Source organism: Vicugna pacos, chromosome 1, assembly GCF_048564905.1.
Source record: "Vicugna pacos chromosome 1, VicPac4, whole genome shotgun sequence".
Lineage (NCBI taxonomy): Eukaryota > Metazoa > Chordata > Mammalia > Artiodactyla > Camelidae > Vicugna > Vicugna pacos.
The window spans coordinates 46,759,894-46,777,168 of record NC_132987.1 but is presented as its reverse complement, the minus strand read 5'-3'; the positions used below and the strand labels follow the sequence as shown (position 1 = coordinate 46,777,168).

General features: G+C 35.0%; 1 long non-coding RNA gene across 1 annotated transcript; it reads right to left on the bottom strand.

Moving 5' to 3' along the window:
• Positions 1 to 3,658: 3,658 nt before the first annotated feature.
• LOC140696414 (uncharacterized) lies at positions 3,659 to 6,754 on the bottom strand. The gene is made up of 3 exons (XR_012072705.1): positions 6,498 to 6,754; positions 5,380 to 5,500; positions 3,659 to 3,962 (listed from the first exon to the last, which is right to left on the bottom strand). It is a non-coding gene; the product is annotated as an uncharacterized lncRNA (long non-coding RNA).
• Positions 6,755 to 17,275: the final 10,521 nt, after the last annotated feature.

Genomic DNA, 17,275 nt, shown 5'->3' with positions numbered 1-17,275 from the left:
CATGTGATGAATCAGCACTGAAATGAATGTTGACGGGGTTCTGTCTGCAGTTCTCTTGAGTTCGAATTCTCTCTCTGTGCAGTCACTTTGTCATGTAAATCCTAAGCCACCATGTTTTCCCCAGACTCCCATCTCTGTCTTCTCAGGAGGACTGGGGGACTCTGCTGGATTTTCCCCTCTCAGCACTGTGGCTTAGACTCTCCCCAGGCAGAGAGCTGGGGCTATCAGAGGGGTTACTTTGTCACACCCTGTCTCTCATGGATCTCTGTCCTCTGTTGCCTGGTGTTCAGTATTCAGAGAGCCATTGCTTTGTATATTACATATTTTGAATTTTTTTTCCTTTCATTGTTTCAAATGAAGGGGATAGTTCCTGTTATTTGATCTTATCTGCAAGTGGAATGGCATGAATTTTTTTTCCTGTAATTAAAGAGTCAATATGAAAGTCAGAGAAAAATATTTAATAATTTGGAAAGATGAGGGGGAGTTTGTATGCAAGTATCTTTGCCAGGTTTAATTGAATGTAAAAAAAACCTTTATTTAAATATTAACATTGATGATGTCATATAAGCAAATTTTTTAAATGTGTAATTTTAATCCAATAATTGGACCACCTTTATACATTCCAACATAGATCATCTTTTCGTGTTTTAATAAATTATTTCTTTTATACTGTTTTTGCCCTCCAGCCAGAGCCCATTGAGAATACACTAACAGCTGCATAAATTTACCTTATTGCTCCTGAAAAGAAGGGAGAGAACCCACAATGGGAAAATATCTCAGGCTGTTTGAAAGGACTTACAGGATTTGAACTTGTGTTAGATGACTCTGCTGAAGATTCAAGAGAGAAAGGCTTTGCTCTAGATTGGGTTTGTCAGAAAGTGGGGACAATTCTATGACTGAGTTTCTAATAAATATCATCTATAAGGCAGGAAGAATAAATTGAGGCTAGAATTGTGATTGGTAAAGAAGCAGCTCATGTTAGCCAGGATTGGGATGTTTGATCTCTCCTTGTGGTTTAGATAATGACTGTATTGTCTGTATTCAGCCATGACTATGGAATGATTGTGTCTTTGTCTTGATTCATCGACATCACAGAGCAGCCTTGTCTGATGCTGATGTTCTGGGAAAGTATATATGTTCGATAGAAGAAAATCGACGTCTAGCTGTGAGTGTCAGGTCAACTCCTAGATGTCAGATGTTGTTTTTCTAACTTGTGGTCATGATATAAAGGGCAGCATGATAGAGTGGCAAGAATCCTGCATTGGATATTCATAACATTTGGATTACCATCATTCTTCTTCTGTCATCTGTGTGTCCTTGGATACATAAACTAAAATTTCTGTGTCTTAGTGTTTAATTTACCTAAGGGCAAAATTTCTTGGTCTAACTCTTTGTAAAATTAAAGGCTTAGATTTGACGTGTTCTAAAGTTGTTCCCAGTTTTTACATTCTGTAAATGAAAATTTTGCTTTAAAGCTGACAGAATTCCATTCTGAAATGTCAAGTAAAATAAAATCATCAGGGAGTTTTATTTATTATTTCTTTAGCTATAAGCTTTATAGTAAGGATAAAAGGTCTCTATGCTCTGTTTATAGCTTCCTGAATCTCTAGGAATAAGTCAGTGAGTAAAGCTGTCTCTTATTTCATCCTTTCCAACAATGCCAATAATACTTCTACTTTGTTGAGTGGCTCTGAAAGTAATAAAATTCATTTTTTTCCTTTTAATAGGAAGGATACTGTATTGCAAATAAATCTTTTCATTTCCTTTCCCTACCATCTCAAATCAGTATATTTTATGAGAAATTTTTTATTTAGTGTTTTATGGCTGAGTTTATAAATAAGACAGAAAATGTTCAGAGATTTAGAATTATAGTCATCACTAGGATCTTTTTTATTTTTGTCTTTTACTTCTGTGTAACTACTCAGTGCTGGTACAGCCTAGAAATGAATCCTTCTGAAACACTTCACCCCTAGGTAATCTAAAAGGAGAGTAAAATTTTGTTTGTTTGTGTTTGCTGGTTTTCCATGAGGGTTCTGCTCTTCGTTGAAAGTCATCAGATCTCTCTTATCTCTTTCTTAATTTATTTTCTTATTTTGCCATATTATGATGAGAAATACCGTGAATAGCCAACATGTCTTTATGTGTGTCAGAGTCTTCTTTCTCAGTACCTAGCCCAAGCTGCTAAGTCAAATTATGTTTCCTTTTACGTGTATAAATCCCCTGTAAGTGGCTCAGTCAGTGACTGGAGCAAGTGCTGCCTGTCTGTCTGATATGGATCTTTTGCAAGTTGACAGACGGCCCTGCTTCACCTGTCTGCTCCTAGGAGAATCATAGATGAGAGGTACCCAGATATAGTGAGAGTTTGGCCAGTTCGCTAACCAGTGAGAATCTGCTTAGACTGATCTTGTTTTCTTTTAACTTCTAGAAACTATCAAAAAGGGGATAAGAAGGTTTTGATGAAAGAAACACAAGGGGATGTGATAACTTGGCTACAAATATATTGGAGAAGGAAATATAAAGATTAGTATATGATTTTATTAAGTTTAAATACTTTACACTTTTCTCACCACCCCTGGCTTAACTGGCCTCTTTTTTAGAGCAGGTTAGCAATAAAACATAGAAGGTCGATACAGGATGTGGTGGCATTTATCTTTTGAAATTTATGGTTTGCTTCCTAGAAAAACCTTTCTACTTTGTTTTTAGCCTCAAATGTATTATTAGCTCAGCAGTGATCTTGACATTGCAGGGAATCATAATGCACATGATGGTCCCTTCAGAGAGCTAACAATATAGCTAGAGATATGCTGTTAAATATAAAAAAGATCTAAAAACTAAGAATTTTCTAAAAGGAAACAATCATAGTGAGCAATATTGTATAATAATATATGAATTTTCTGAGATAGTTCCCACTTTTTGGAATTTTATTTTTTTCTTAAAGTGATATATTACATATAGAATTCAATGTCTATGTCATGGCAGTACCTTTGATAAAAATCTGAGCGAGCGACTGGCTTCTCCATTTTAGAATGTGGTTATATACAGGTGCACACACAGAAAGCCAGAGTTATAGATAAACACAGCCATGTATAAATAATTTCAGAGAGAAGGTGCAAATTGAAGCAGAATTTAAAAGATGAGGATTAAAATAAGTAGGAGAGAACACAGAGGTTTTGAGGGAGGAGAGCTAGATACATGAAGGCACAGAATTAGGAGACTTTGTCTTGAATACGGAGAATGGTGAAAAGACTGGCCTGGAAGGAGCAGAGGTCTGTGGGGAGAAACAAGAAATTAAGTTGGCTGGCTGAAACAGGACGAGTGTTTGGAGGGCCTTCAAAGCTGAGTTTAGTTTTACAAGATAAATATTACGTTGTCAGCACTGTTCCAGGATTAAAATATTTTTACTGTGAGGAGAGAATTTTTTCCTTAACTGTCAAGGGAAATGTGGATTGTACAAATTCAGAAGTATGAGCTGGGAGCCAGCGCAGCAAAGCAGACACAGGGCAAAGTTTTGAATGTGAGAGTTTTTAGTTGAAGTTATCATGAAACATTTACTCTGAATTTTATCTTTTCTCTTCTACAAAATCTAGGTTACAGCAGTAATACCACTTTCTTACAGTATAAAGTTCAGATAAAAAGATACATGTAAAACTACCTCATATAACAATGATAATATTTATTCTGCATTAGTTATTTATTTTTCAGTTAAAAACACTATGGACTGATAAGGGCCTGGGCAGTGGAGGTGACATGCAAAAGAACTGCTTGGATCGGAAGAAATACAATTTTTCTTTTTCATGGTGTGTAACTTATAGTTTCTTTCCATTCTTTGCTCAAGTAGAACTTCTCCCTGCTGCGCAGTAGCCTGGGGCGCTGCGGCTGTGGAAGCCCATCAGTCCAAAGCTAGGCCACTCTTTTGAACTGTGGTTTAGGGAGGCCTTAGATGTAATGGTAGGACTTGGTAGCTGAAAGACATGATGAAGAGACAAGCATCAAAACTAGCCCTTCTCTTACTTTGATTTTCAGAAGAATAATGCTGCTTTTGGGAAAAACAAACAAACAAAAAAACTGAACAAAAAACCATTGTAGGACAGAGAAGCAGTTTTTGCAATACAAGTGATGGAATTCAATTTAGAAAAAGACGTGCTCCATTTTGGCTGTATTGAGAGTTAGCCACTAGAGGGTCATCTGAGGGTGATCAGCAGTTCATTCCACACCCAGTCTTTTTATAAAACAGAGTGGGCTGGCCTGCACACAGATTTTGAAGGAAGAGGAAGAAGAAGAAAGTAAAGACAAAAAGGGATATGGAGAATCGTAAAAACAATAACCAAACAAGAAATGCAATCTTAAATACATTTTTGAAAAGAGGAAGTGGTCAGTGGAGTCAGGTAACAGAGTTCAAGAAGGATGAGTACACGCAGAGGTATTTTTTTATTTGGTTAGAAAAAATTAATCTTACAAAAGCAAGTTAACTGCGTGAGAGGATTGAAGACTGGAGATTCACAGAAAAATCCAAGGAAATCAGTGAATAACATGAGAATGGGTCAAAGTACCGAAAAACTAGCCCAGTAGTCTGAGGAAATAGGAGAATCTGTGTGGCAAGGAGGGGAACTTCTTATTAAAGTGTGTCTCTGTCACATGTTTGTTGTGGGGAAGGGAAGAGTGGTTGAGGGTCTCAGGAAAAGCAAAGTTGGATACTTGACAGAGGAATTTGGAGAGAGGAAATAGGATCTCAGGAGCGATTCAACGTCAGTTTGCATGAGATGAAGTCAAAAGCTATGATTCTCAGTCGAGAAGGAGCCCTGTCCCCTTAAAGGAAACATATTAGTATCTCAAAGTGGTTTTTTTCAGCTCCCCATAGCCCCCCAAGTTTCTAGAATGTTCCTGAAAACAGTGCACTCCAATAGAAAAGCTACTTTATATAGTTTTTTAAAATGCTAATGGGAAAAATGTCTTGCCTATGAAGCATGGAGAGAGATAAACAATTTTGAGTTCCCACTAGGAAGTTAGTATGTTTAATATCTGTGAGATCAAGTCAATGAACAGACATCAACATGGAAATTTTTGTTGCAGAAAGGCAATATGACAGTGAAAGAATTCTGAGATTAGAAAGGTCTGAATTGAATTCTGGCTTTGCCATTTGGAGAGTATTCTGAAGTCCATTTATTTCTTCAGCCCTTAAAGGACTATGGATATCTGCCTTTATAACAAGAGTTTTATGAGGATTTAGTAGGACAATATATGTCAAAATGCTTCATAAATGCTAAAGCACTGTACAAATTAAGTGTTAGAATTATATTTATTAGTATTATGATAGTTATCTAGTTGATAGTAATGAAAGATTTGAGTCAAATTTGAAGACCTTGTTATTTAAAAACTTACCTGAAGAAGACACTAATAGATGGGACAATTAGAACTGAAATGAAGAGATTTGGAGAAGACACAGGATTATTGACCAGGAAGTTCTTTTTGTGACCAAGCAGCTGAGTTATTCTCCCTGCCCCTGAGCAGAAAGAAGAGAGCTGGCATTCATTTTAGAAGACGTTATGGCCTATAATATTTTCAGGGAAGAGTCTAGTTTGCATTAGATCATGAACTAGAGACATAAGGAGTCAAGATCTAATAAGTGTGTCTATATTTTACATATATTCCTATGTTTGATGTATTAAAATACTATGAAGTAATACTGTTAATTAGTCCCATTTTACACATGAGGAAACTGAGGGCAAAAATATTAAATAATGGCTCCAATTTGCCAAACAAATAGTATAAGTTAGTTTTCTAATTCCAGTCTAGTTTTCTTAGGAGAAAAAAAAAAGCCTATGTTCTTTCCAAGATTCCTCTTGAGCCTCAAATTTTAGATAAAATTCAGTTTACATGGATTTCACTTTTTTGTTGTTGTAACTTAGCTTAAAAGCTTCCTTTTGGTGACAACAGATGAGAGTTCATGGAAGCCCTTTCTCTTGGAAGGGACAAGTACCCTTCCTTTATTTCTTTCATTTGAGAAATGTGTGAAGCAAAGGTTGCCGTTGACTGAAATGCTACTGGAATTTGAAAACTTGACTTTTTCTTTTCTCCTCCTCCCTCCGCCTTCTCCTTCTTCTTTAGCTACTTGCTTCCCTTTGGGAATCTGCGTGCCAAAGACCCACTCACTGTCATTACTGTCCCCCACCAACACACACACACATACAAGCTGACATGGCACTGTTGTATATCGCAGCCACTCTATGTGAGTTTTATGAAGCTGTATTTGAAGTCTCTACCTCACTGTAGTATATGCAGACAAGACTGCACTCTCATACAGATTTGTGGACTGAGCTGTGGTGTATGGATTTTGTTTCGGAGAGGGTGGTTCATAATAAACACATTGTAGCAGAAAAAAATTAAATAATAACTTTTTTAAGTTCTACAGTGTAGAGCTGAAGTTTCTGAATACTTCTCTGATTTTTGTTTTAAGTTGTTACACTTCAAATATGGGTTTCATCTAATTCTGAATTTACCTAAACACATGAGATTTTCCTCTGCTGAGGACATCCTGATAATTCAGGTATATAACTCCCTTTGTCTTCAAATGGTTCTCTTGATTGGATGTACTGAATATGCTATTGCGCCCTGCTGTGGGGCTCTGGAGGAAAAGTTCAGGAAGCAAGATTTCTGTCTTCTTTCTGTATATTTGTTGAGAATAGTCTGATGTTCTAAAACAGAATATCCATCAGCAAGGAAATAAATCATTGAAACGTTGGAGAATTCTTAACGTTTGGAAAGGAGTCTAAGGAAAAGAATGCAAATCTCCTTTTAATATTCAGACAACTTCCTAGCAGCAATAAGAGAGTTGTATAAAAAGACAATAATGGATAATAGCATAATATATTCTAAGATACATTATCTCAGAGACCAAACAAGTTGCATAAACAAACAGATTTCTTAAGTACTTATTCAAGGGAGTTAAATTTGGGCTTCTACATATTATCTAAATCATTTGGTGACTAATTCAATTAAGATGAAAACATTTCAAAACATTTTTATTCCCGATAAAAATACCCTGTTCTCTCCAAGATTTTATATATATTTATGTCATCACTAATATTCTTAAACAGTTTTATTGTGTATTTCCTTCATATTTACTTGATAGCAAATCTACCAGGAATTTCCATAATTGAGTTTTATCTTGCAAAATACACTGTTAATTTGTGCTAACTCGGAAATAAGCGAATGAGTGACAGAGGAATATGCCTTTGCAGGTAGAAAGCAATATTGTTAATTTCTCCCAAAGGAACTGTCAGCCATACCAAAAATGGCTAAATAATTAAAATGAAAAGATAAGGAATGCACACACCTGTTGTAAGTAATTTGCCAAGTGAGTTTTATTATCAAAAGCTGTTTTCTTGGAGTTAACACAAAGAAAACAGGTTGTTTTTGAAGATAAGATCTGGATAAGTGGCCAAGAAACCAAATATAACAACAATATATTGTTTTATAGATCTGCTAGAATATTTTTTAGGTTCAGGAGACAAAAAACTTCTTTGATTGTTCTCTTCCTTCTAGAAATACAGAGAAAATAATTTTTTTTACTTTCTATTATTTTTTCTCTATTAACATCTCAATCAAATGAGCCATGAGAGTATTAACTTACTATCTTTTGAAGACCTGATAGTTCATTCGAGAAAACATAAACCTAATAATAAACTCTAAAGGCTGAAGGAATTTAGGACGTTTTCAAATGCTTTCCAGGCCTAAATTCTACTAACTAATTCATGTTTATTAACAGGCTTTGATAATAATAATAATTCAAAAATATGAAAGGGCTAATTTTTCATTGACTTGCTTTATTTTTCTTAGTTATATATATCACATATATACATAATTTGTATATGTATACATAATGTGTCTATACATGATATGTTATCTAATAACATTATTTAGCCTATATTAGAATATTGTTATATAATACATACATATTTATATACATATGCTTACCTATGTACATATATAATTCTAAATAATTTTACTAACTGTAAAAAATTATACATCATGTTTCTTGAAAAATAAAACAGTTCAGATCACTGGGGTTGCTAATGCTTCAGAGCTGTTGTGGCTGTGGTTATCAATTTGCGGTGAAATCTCATGAAAGACATAGAACCCCAGTATAAAAAGAAAGGCCAAATATGGGGTCCTTCTTTCTCCCTACTGTTCATCTACTCAGACTATGCTTCTGCCGACCAAAAGCAAATAGACTGCCAGATATTTCTCCAGCAAAAATGGGTTTATTTGGGAGCAGCAGAGAGTTACAATTTAGGATCTGCAACCATGACAAGCTATGTGCAAATACGTGTACGTCAAGGGAAGGAGGAGACTTTACTGGAGAGGAAAAGGAAGTTGGGAGGACAATAACAAAGAGTTAGTGATTTTTCATTGGCAGAGTCCTTGCTGGGGAGAAGAAATCTTTCTTCTTCCTGTTGGGGTCTGCTATGCCCCAAGGCATGGAAGTTCCCCTTCTGGTCATCCAATTCTATTTAATATGAGTTTTCTGTTTATTAATTTTTCACACTCCCTTTCTCCTGCCTTCAGCTACTACCAACAGTAGATATGAGATTCAATTTTTTTTTTCTCCTATTGCCCTGCTCAAAAGTGGGTGGAGACAGTATGGCGAGGGTACAAGTCCCCCCCCCCAACTGCCTTTTTAATTTATGATACACAGTAACTGCCTCCTCCCCTAACGTACCCACAAATAAATGCACAGGAGCTTCTTTCTCAGAAGAAAAAGAAACAAAATAAAACAATATCAGAAATGTGATAAAATATGAACTTTTGTAGTACATGGGAGAAGACTAAATAAAATTTGAAATACGACATAGTTTCTTTGTTCTTCTGCAACATCAGAACTGGATTTTATAGTTGTTACTCAGCTAGGAAGGGAAACACCAAGATAATTCAGGTATAATTGACCTTGGCAGATTGTGGGCTGCCTCCCCATCTCCCCAGCCCTTTGAGTAGCTCTGTATGCTACCTCCACCTAATTACCACCATGCCTAGTCCTGTAACAACACCCTCCCCTTCCCTGCTCCTCCTCTGAGTAGGCAGGCAGTTTTTTAACTCCTGGAAACAGTACTCACTTCCCCAGTAGGAATTGCCTTTCTTTGGTATCTTTACCGAGTTGGATATGTCTTCACAGAACTGCCTACTACATATTCAAAGAGAAAATGTGTGAAGTTTTTCACCTATGGCATATCACCAGGTTGAGAATTCATTTCTTGGGCACGGTTTGTTCATGTTCGTAGCTCTATTACATAGCGTAGTACTTCTGGTCTTATTTAATGACTCTTTTCCCAACCTATTTAACATGTACCTGTGAAAACAATGTAGGTCTCAATATGTTAAAATGATCCAACTACAAATAAAATTCAGTTAAAAAATTTTATAATTGCACTTCAATATGAGTTGGCACTGGGTGATAAATTCTTATTATCAAAAACAGAACAAAAACAAAGCTAACTAAGTAATGACAAATGAATTAATAAACTAAGAGTACCCATTCCTAATACCCTTCCATTGTATAGTTTCACTTAAGAATGTACTATTAATTAAACACGGACCTAGTGTCTGGTTAATTTCATATTTTCATGCAAAATATAGTATGTAGATACATTCAGTCAAAAAGTATATATAATATTTTAATATGTGATAGAGAATTATTAATTTTAATATTAAATTGATTAAATATTAATTTAAATAATTTTATATTTGTTTTAAATTATTATAAACAATCTAATTATTTAAATAGCAAATATCTATTTTGAATAATATTTCTTAAGGGACATTTTAGGTTAATAAATATTAAAAATGACTATGAGGATAATTTGAATAAATCTTAAAAGCCTTTAGATAATTTAGCTTTTGAAAGTGTATCTCTCCTAACTCATTTCAAAAGAGGAAAAGGACATCAGGTTTGTCTTAGAAAAAGCATTATTATTCAAACAGAATGAAACACAGTTCTTCACCTGAAACTTCAACTTTTCACTTTATGCAGAGGTAGCTGTTGAATCTCCACAACCCATTTAGTAAAAATAAGATTATTTTAAGCACTATTGAGGTTAATCGTCCTCACCCACTGCACACAGAAAACTAGGGGATTTAATTAGCACTAATACTCTTGATTGCAGAATGAGAGAGGCAAAGGAATATTTATTGTTTTCTGCCAGGTGCTCACACCTATCTTTTTATCTCCTCAAAACAAGTTTGCAAAGTACATATTACTTTATACATAAAAATAAAACATCTGAGATTCAGAAGGAATGTGTGATTTGCCTGATGTCTTAAGGCTATTAAATAGCAAACCTATTATCAAATCTGTGTCTGCCTAGCTGTCAACCCTGACTCATTGCCTGATGTACTCTCTCATTCCTAATGCAGTTAATCATGTACTATCTTGAAATCTTATTTAACTTTCTTGTGCAGGTTGACCTTTCAAGTGATCTATAAGATCCTCAATGCATGGAGCATGGGATTCCAAAGGAATGAACTTTGAAGTACAGGGTTTGAATTTTAATTGTCAGTTACTGGCAAGTAGCAAATCTCTATAAGCCTCATTTTACTGATACATACAGTGGGACTATGATATTATTCTGATGAATTTGAGTTCAATTGGTCCTCCCTCTCTGTGGCTCTGCATCTACAGATTCAACCAACCTCTGACTGAATTGGTTGAATCCCCAGATTCAGAACCCATTGTTATAAAGTGTCAACCGTATTGCATCATTTAATTTAAGGGACTTGAACATCCAGGATTTTGGTATCCGAGAGGGTCCTGGAACCAATCCCATGTGGATACAGAGGGAAGTGTATTAGTGAACATGAGTATTTAACTTCATATTTAACAGATACTTACTGCCAGTATAGACCGACTCCATTCTTATTTCTTATTTTATTTTGTATTTTATTTCATTTATTGCTCATTGAATCTATTTCCTGCCCCAGGGCTTACTCCACTTCTCTTCTAGAACTCTATAGTTTCCCTAGCTGTTTGCTCTTACCTGCAGTTTCATAGCTTTACATACATTTCCAGATTCTTTGATTTTTAGACTCCATGTAATTGACTACCTACTTGAAATTGCCACTTGATTATCTGGTTGATATCAGAACAATACATCTGACATAGAACTTCATTTCTGAGTCTATAACTTAATTCTACCAATATATAATATATAATACATAATATGTAATATATAATAGCAAGTCTTATTTGCCTACTGGCAAAATTTCTATCTCACTTGATCCACTTCTCTCTATTCTTTTATTAGAATGGATCATCTCTGATCTGTATGACCATAATAGCTTCCTAACAAGTTCGCTCCTTCTACTGCACACTTGTCCCCAGTTGCCTCTACACAAAAGCCAGAAGGTTAAACATGTATAGTACATGATCTCACTCTGGTGGCTTCTCATTGCAAGAAGAAACGTCCAGACTTCTTAACCTGCTCTCCCAGTCTCTTCATGACATGATTTCTGCCTAATTTCCTCCTTACTATGTTTCAGCCACACTGTTTTGGGGAAAGTTCCTTGAGTAACCAAACTCATTTTTGCGTTCAGAATTTGACACTTGCTATATCTTTAACTTGAACACTCTCCAGGAGTTCTCTCCAGCACTTTATAGAACAAGGTTTCTTCTTACACTGTAGGTCTCAAATCCATATTAACTCTTTAGTGAGACCCTTCTCCATGTTGCCACCCAATGTGTGGCTTACCTGAGACCACTGCAACAGCACACTGCTTTATTTCCTTCATAACACTTATTGACATTGGGTTATCCATTTTCTGCTTGTATGTTATTTGAATATACTGTAGCATATAGTTTATGAGGGGAAAGATCTTTTATGTCTTCATTGCCATGTTGCCAAGTGTCTAGAACATTGCCTGGTACATTCTGGCTCTCAATGAATAATTATTGAATGAACAAATGAATCGATAAAGAGATAGTATATCCATTCATAGATGATGAAAAAGGCTGAGGGAGCGTAAAAAACACAATCAGCAAAAATAGGAATAAATAGAAATCAGCTAATGGAAATAGGTGCCTATAAACTTTATGTAGCAGATATGTATCAATAGTTGACACACAATCTTAGATTTAAAAGTACACCCTCAAGAATTCTTCAGAGTAGATATTTTCCAATTATCAAGACATTTTTGAGGACTGGTGGCTTCAACTTGTATTGAAGTGTGTGAATTAGCTAGTCTTTCACTCATATTTCTACTCAAGCAATCATGAAATTAAATGAGATACACTATTTCCTTCCACAGAATGTCAATATGAAATTCAAATCTATCATCAAATGTGGCTAAATTATTCTTTATAGTATTGTATTAACTGAAGATATGGTAATCAAGCACCATCAAAACAGCCATCATGATATCTCATTATTTTATCACATATACTTGTCTCAACTGGAATGGGTACAGCTGGGGTCTCTACCTCTCTCAGCTTCAAGAGTATCTTGTATTCTCTACTGTCTGGAGGTGTGTGATGAGACAGCTCTGGCAATGACTGTAGTAGAGTTTCATCTTTACTACAGAGCATTAATTAGCCTGTTTTGTTTTTCTTCCCCCAGCTATGCTTGCAAAAATTCCTACCCAACAATCACACATCAAATGTGGTTGTTTTGACTGGCATAATTTATTTTCATGTTGTATTTCATGTAGGGAAGGCACAGGAAAGATAAATCTATCATGATCCATGAAGAAGCACACCATTAAGATTACAGGATTGAACAGAGGCAGATTTTTGAGGTTAAAGCATTTCATTCCTCTGGAAAAAAAAAAAGAAAGCCTTCAAATGACAGACTGAGGCAGAATGGAAGTTGAGTTAGTATCTAAAACTGACCTTCATTCGGTCTGGTTGTTCAGTCTCCCCCCAAATAGTTGTACAGTTTGACATAAATTCTGATCAAACCAAAGAGAAGAATGGAGAGAGTTGGCATATCTTCTGATATTAATTCTTTGAGCTTTGCCTCACTTTGCTATCCCCAACTGGAATCAGTCTCCTTCTCTGTGAACTCCAGTGACAATTAGTTTGTATCTTTCTATAGTACAAGTTATCGCAATTCAAACTGTGGTATGGTCAGTTGTCTCCATGTCTTCCATCTCACACTAGCTTATAACTTCCCTCAAGGGAAGAATCTGAGATTTAGCTTTCTAATTCTCATGGATGCTAATAATATACCATAGCTCTGGGCATTCAAAGTTTGTTAATAACAATAACTAACGTTGCTCTTTTAAAATTTTTTTTAGTTGAAATACAATCAGTTTACAATGTTATGTCAATTTCTGGTGTAAAGTATAATGCTTCAGTCATACATATACATACATATATCTGTTTTCATATTCTTTTTCATTAAAGGTTACTAGAAGATACTGAATATAGTTCCCTGTGCTATACAGTATAAACTTGTCGTTTATCTGTTTTATATAAAGTACTTAGTATCTGCAAATCTCAAACTCCCAATTTATCCCTTCCCATCCCCTTTCTCCCCGGTAACCATAAGCTTGTTTTCTATGTCTGTGAGTCTGTTTCTGTTTTTTAAATAAATTCATTTGTGTCTTTTTTTAAGATTCCACATATAAGTGATATCATATGGTATAAAACTGCTCTTTTAAGTGTTCATGAGACATTTCTTAAGTCAATTACAAAAATTATCTGTTGGCAGAAAAAAAAGAGAGGAAGGAAGGTAAGAAGGAATAAAGAAAGGAAGGAAGGAGATGAAAGAGAAAGGGAAAACTCCTGGTTAGAGTCACTTTTCAGACAGGAAGGCTTTGATCTAACTTTAGCTAAGAGGTAACTTTCTCCCTCATATTTTCAAACCTTTAATTTATTTTAAGTTCACTGAAGGCAGGAACGCTGAACATCCAGACACCAAGTAACAACTTTCATCAGCAGGGTGACAGCTTGCTGCTAATGTTTAGGCAATTAAAAAATCTAACTGGGAGGCACTGCTTTTGCCAACATAAAAGTCTTCTGCCTTGGTGACTCTGCCACACATTCCAATCCCCTGACATGTGTCCCATTGATCTCTTAAGAGAGTAGCAATTAATTCCAGGTGTCTCTTTGGGCAAAGCATATTCCTGGCTCATTTGTAAAATTGCATGTTTTCTAACAAGTCTCTTTGCTTTCCACATTCAAAGGAAGCGCATTTACCTCTTAATGATGCAGTGTGCTCTGAAGCCAAGTTTTTTCTAGCAAATATTTGCTACAACTCTCCAGGGTCTCTCAGGGCTTGCCTGTGTGACCTTGGACAAGTCTTCAAGCCTCAATTTTCTCTCTTTTAAGTGTGAGTAATGATCTTGCCGCTAACTTCCTTACCAGGATACTGGTGAAGGGAAAGAGAAAGGAATGAAATAAAATACTGCAAAAGTCAGCAATATAGATGTAAGGACTGAGAAGAAAGAAGTGTCAGACAGGTAGGCTCCCTCAGGAATACTGCATCTTATTGACAAATACTCAGTATTGTAGCATGTGCAGAGCTCTGCCTTAAATTGTTTGGAAGGAAGACAGGAATAAAGCATCTAAGAGAAAATATAAGAAAATAGAGTACAAGAAAAAAGGAAATAAAAATACTTACACTATTTATCCCAACTCAAGATTAGCGGTAAAGTAAGAAATTGGCATATCTTTAATCTGGGCTGTAGCAAAGCACAAAAGGAATTCAGAGCAATTCAGTTTAAAAAGAGAAAAAGGAAGGAAGAATAATGGAGGAAGGAAGAAATTCTAGGGTTGCTTTTATTTCTTTGTTTTCCTATCATAATTTTTATATAGTAATTATTACCAAGAGTAATTATTTAGCTAACAGAAAAGAAGCAAAAGAAGAAAAAGTATTCCTCAGTTGTCAATTAGCTTTGATGACAAGAATGTAGATTTCTACCTTATATATTTTCTCTAATGTATTTTCTGTTGATTATCTGAAAAAGCTCTTGTATCATGTCTTGTTCAATCTGGACTCACAGAAAGTAATACATCTTTGACTATTTTCCTAAGTAATAAGAGTTTCTAGGAATTAGAAGCTGTCATAACATATAAAGAATTTTCACCCTTGGGATCAGAAAGACAGTCTCTGTTTTAATGCCTGGAAAATGACCTAAACTACTCAATTTACCTCAAAATTTAATTGTTGATGTTTCCAGTTAGATTTACTAGATTTATTAGTAGACAGTTAGGAGATTTACTGGTTGGACAGGTAGGAAAGCAACACAGTTGCAGTAAGAGAGAATCCTTCTAAATTCTTAACTTCTAAGATATATTATTTTAGTACAAGAAGGTAATTTATCTTCATCTTCAGTAATTTGTTTGATTTCACATGTTTTGTAATGATTTTGATTTTAGGAAATATTAATTACAAAAATGAAACTTGGTATTGGATTTAATGAGATTTCTTAAAGTGACTTCTTTTCTACTAATGAGTTATGGGCAAATTATATTTCCCCCATGGCAGTGTTTTCCAGTTTATCAGTGCAAGTATTTGTATGACTTCAAAGGAAAAAAAATAGACCTTCAATTAATAAAATAAGTCTATGCCACTAAAAATCAATAGTTTCTTAGGAAATTTTTGTAACCAATAGAACAAAAAATGGATGAATAAGAGTAAGGATGCTCAGAAAGAAATTTTAAAAGATAAATTAAGCATGTTTATAATGGTAAATTCAAACTAAGGACCTGGTTAATCTTAATTCAACCATTTAAAGGATATTTTTAGAGTAGAAATAAATCCATATAGTCTATTTTCCTAGACCAGGTGCTATATTCTGGGACTTCATAACTCCTGTTTCCCAGGTCTTGGCTGAATACTGTTTCCTGTGCTTTCAGAAATCAAATTCTGCTTAGATCAAGATTAAAAAGATTGTACTTTGCTTATGATTACCTTTACATTTCAGTTTATCTCTTTAAAGGAGAATGACACATCTTTTTTGGTCTCAGGCTACATCAAAGCTAACGATTTTCCACCTCAGGGCAGGGTGAGATCCATCTTAGAAGGCAAGTGATATGACAGAAGAAAAGGTGACCCCTTGAGCATGAATTTTTAAGCAGTCTAGTTTAGAAGGATGCTAATGGGATAAAAAGATTGAAAAACCCCTGAAGTTAAGTTCAGAAAGAAGATAAAAAGATATTCTTAAAATCAATGCTTTCTTCAAGTAATATAAAAGAGAATATTAACTTCAATTATTGTGTAGTATTAAAATAGTAAATATATATTGTAAGTTATTCATCCTTTCTGGGAAATAGGGTGTTTAATAAGTAAGGCAGTAGTGAAATTAACTCTATTGTATGTTTTATTCTTCATTCATTTGGCAATTATCTATCAGGTGTTTACTGTAAGAATAATAGCTAGTATTTATTGTGTGCTTACAATAAATTGTTCTAAGTAAATTTTTATGAATTGAATCATTCTGTCCTCTTAACACTCTGTAAGATCAGTATGTTTTTAACAACTTTTTTTTTTTTAGATAAGGAAACTGAAGCAGAAGGAAATAATTAGTTTAAATCACATATATAGTTAATAATGGGACCTTAATTCTGAGGAGTCTGGCTCCAAAGTCCACCACATTGTTATTATATAGAAATAATGATAAGAGTATATACTACCTCTGCTTTCAAAGAGCCTTAGCTCTAGAAAGGGGTTAAAGGGGTTTGCAAATGTACAATAGCCAGTAAAAAGTCTCAAGGGATTCAGAAGAGGGGGCAGCAAGGGGATGTCAAAGACAATGTTGCCTTCAAGGGGCTCCCATTCTCCCCAAAGATAGGAAAGGGAATGTCAGTAAATGCAGATACGTAAACAATTGAGCTCATAGAAAGTGTTAGATATTATGTTAGCATTATGTAGCAATCACAGTGGAAGCACAGGAGAGAAGGTAACCAGTCTCACAGCAGGTGTAGAGACGAGTAGAAAAAGGTTTTCTGACCCTTGAGAGAGGTGGATGATTCCCAAATAACTGAGGGCACAAGGCAAAAGGAAAAGCCAAGAAAAGTGTGTACAAAGAAGAAACAAACAAGTTGGATGGAGCATGAGAGGGCTAGGCGTATCTGAGAATAGCAGGACTTCAATTTGCTGGAGCATAAAAATTGGGGTGGAATCTATTTCAATGGAAAACCTCCACCTATAGAAAAGAAGATTGTTAAGGGAAACGAATAGATAAAATGCTGTTTACTTTTTCACCACGAAAATCCCCAGCCAATCACAAGCTCTTTTTATAAAAAGAAATAAGGGGTTTGTCAAAATATGAGTCCTTAGTCATA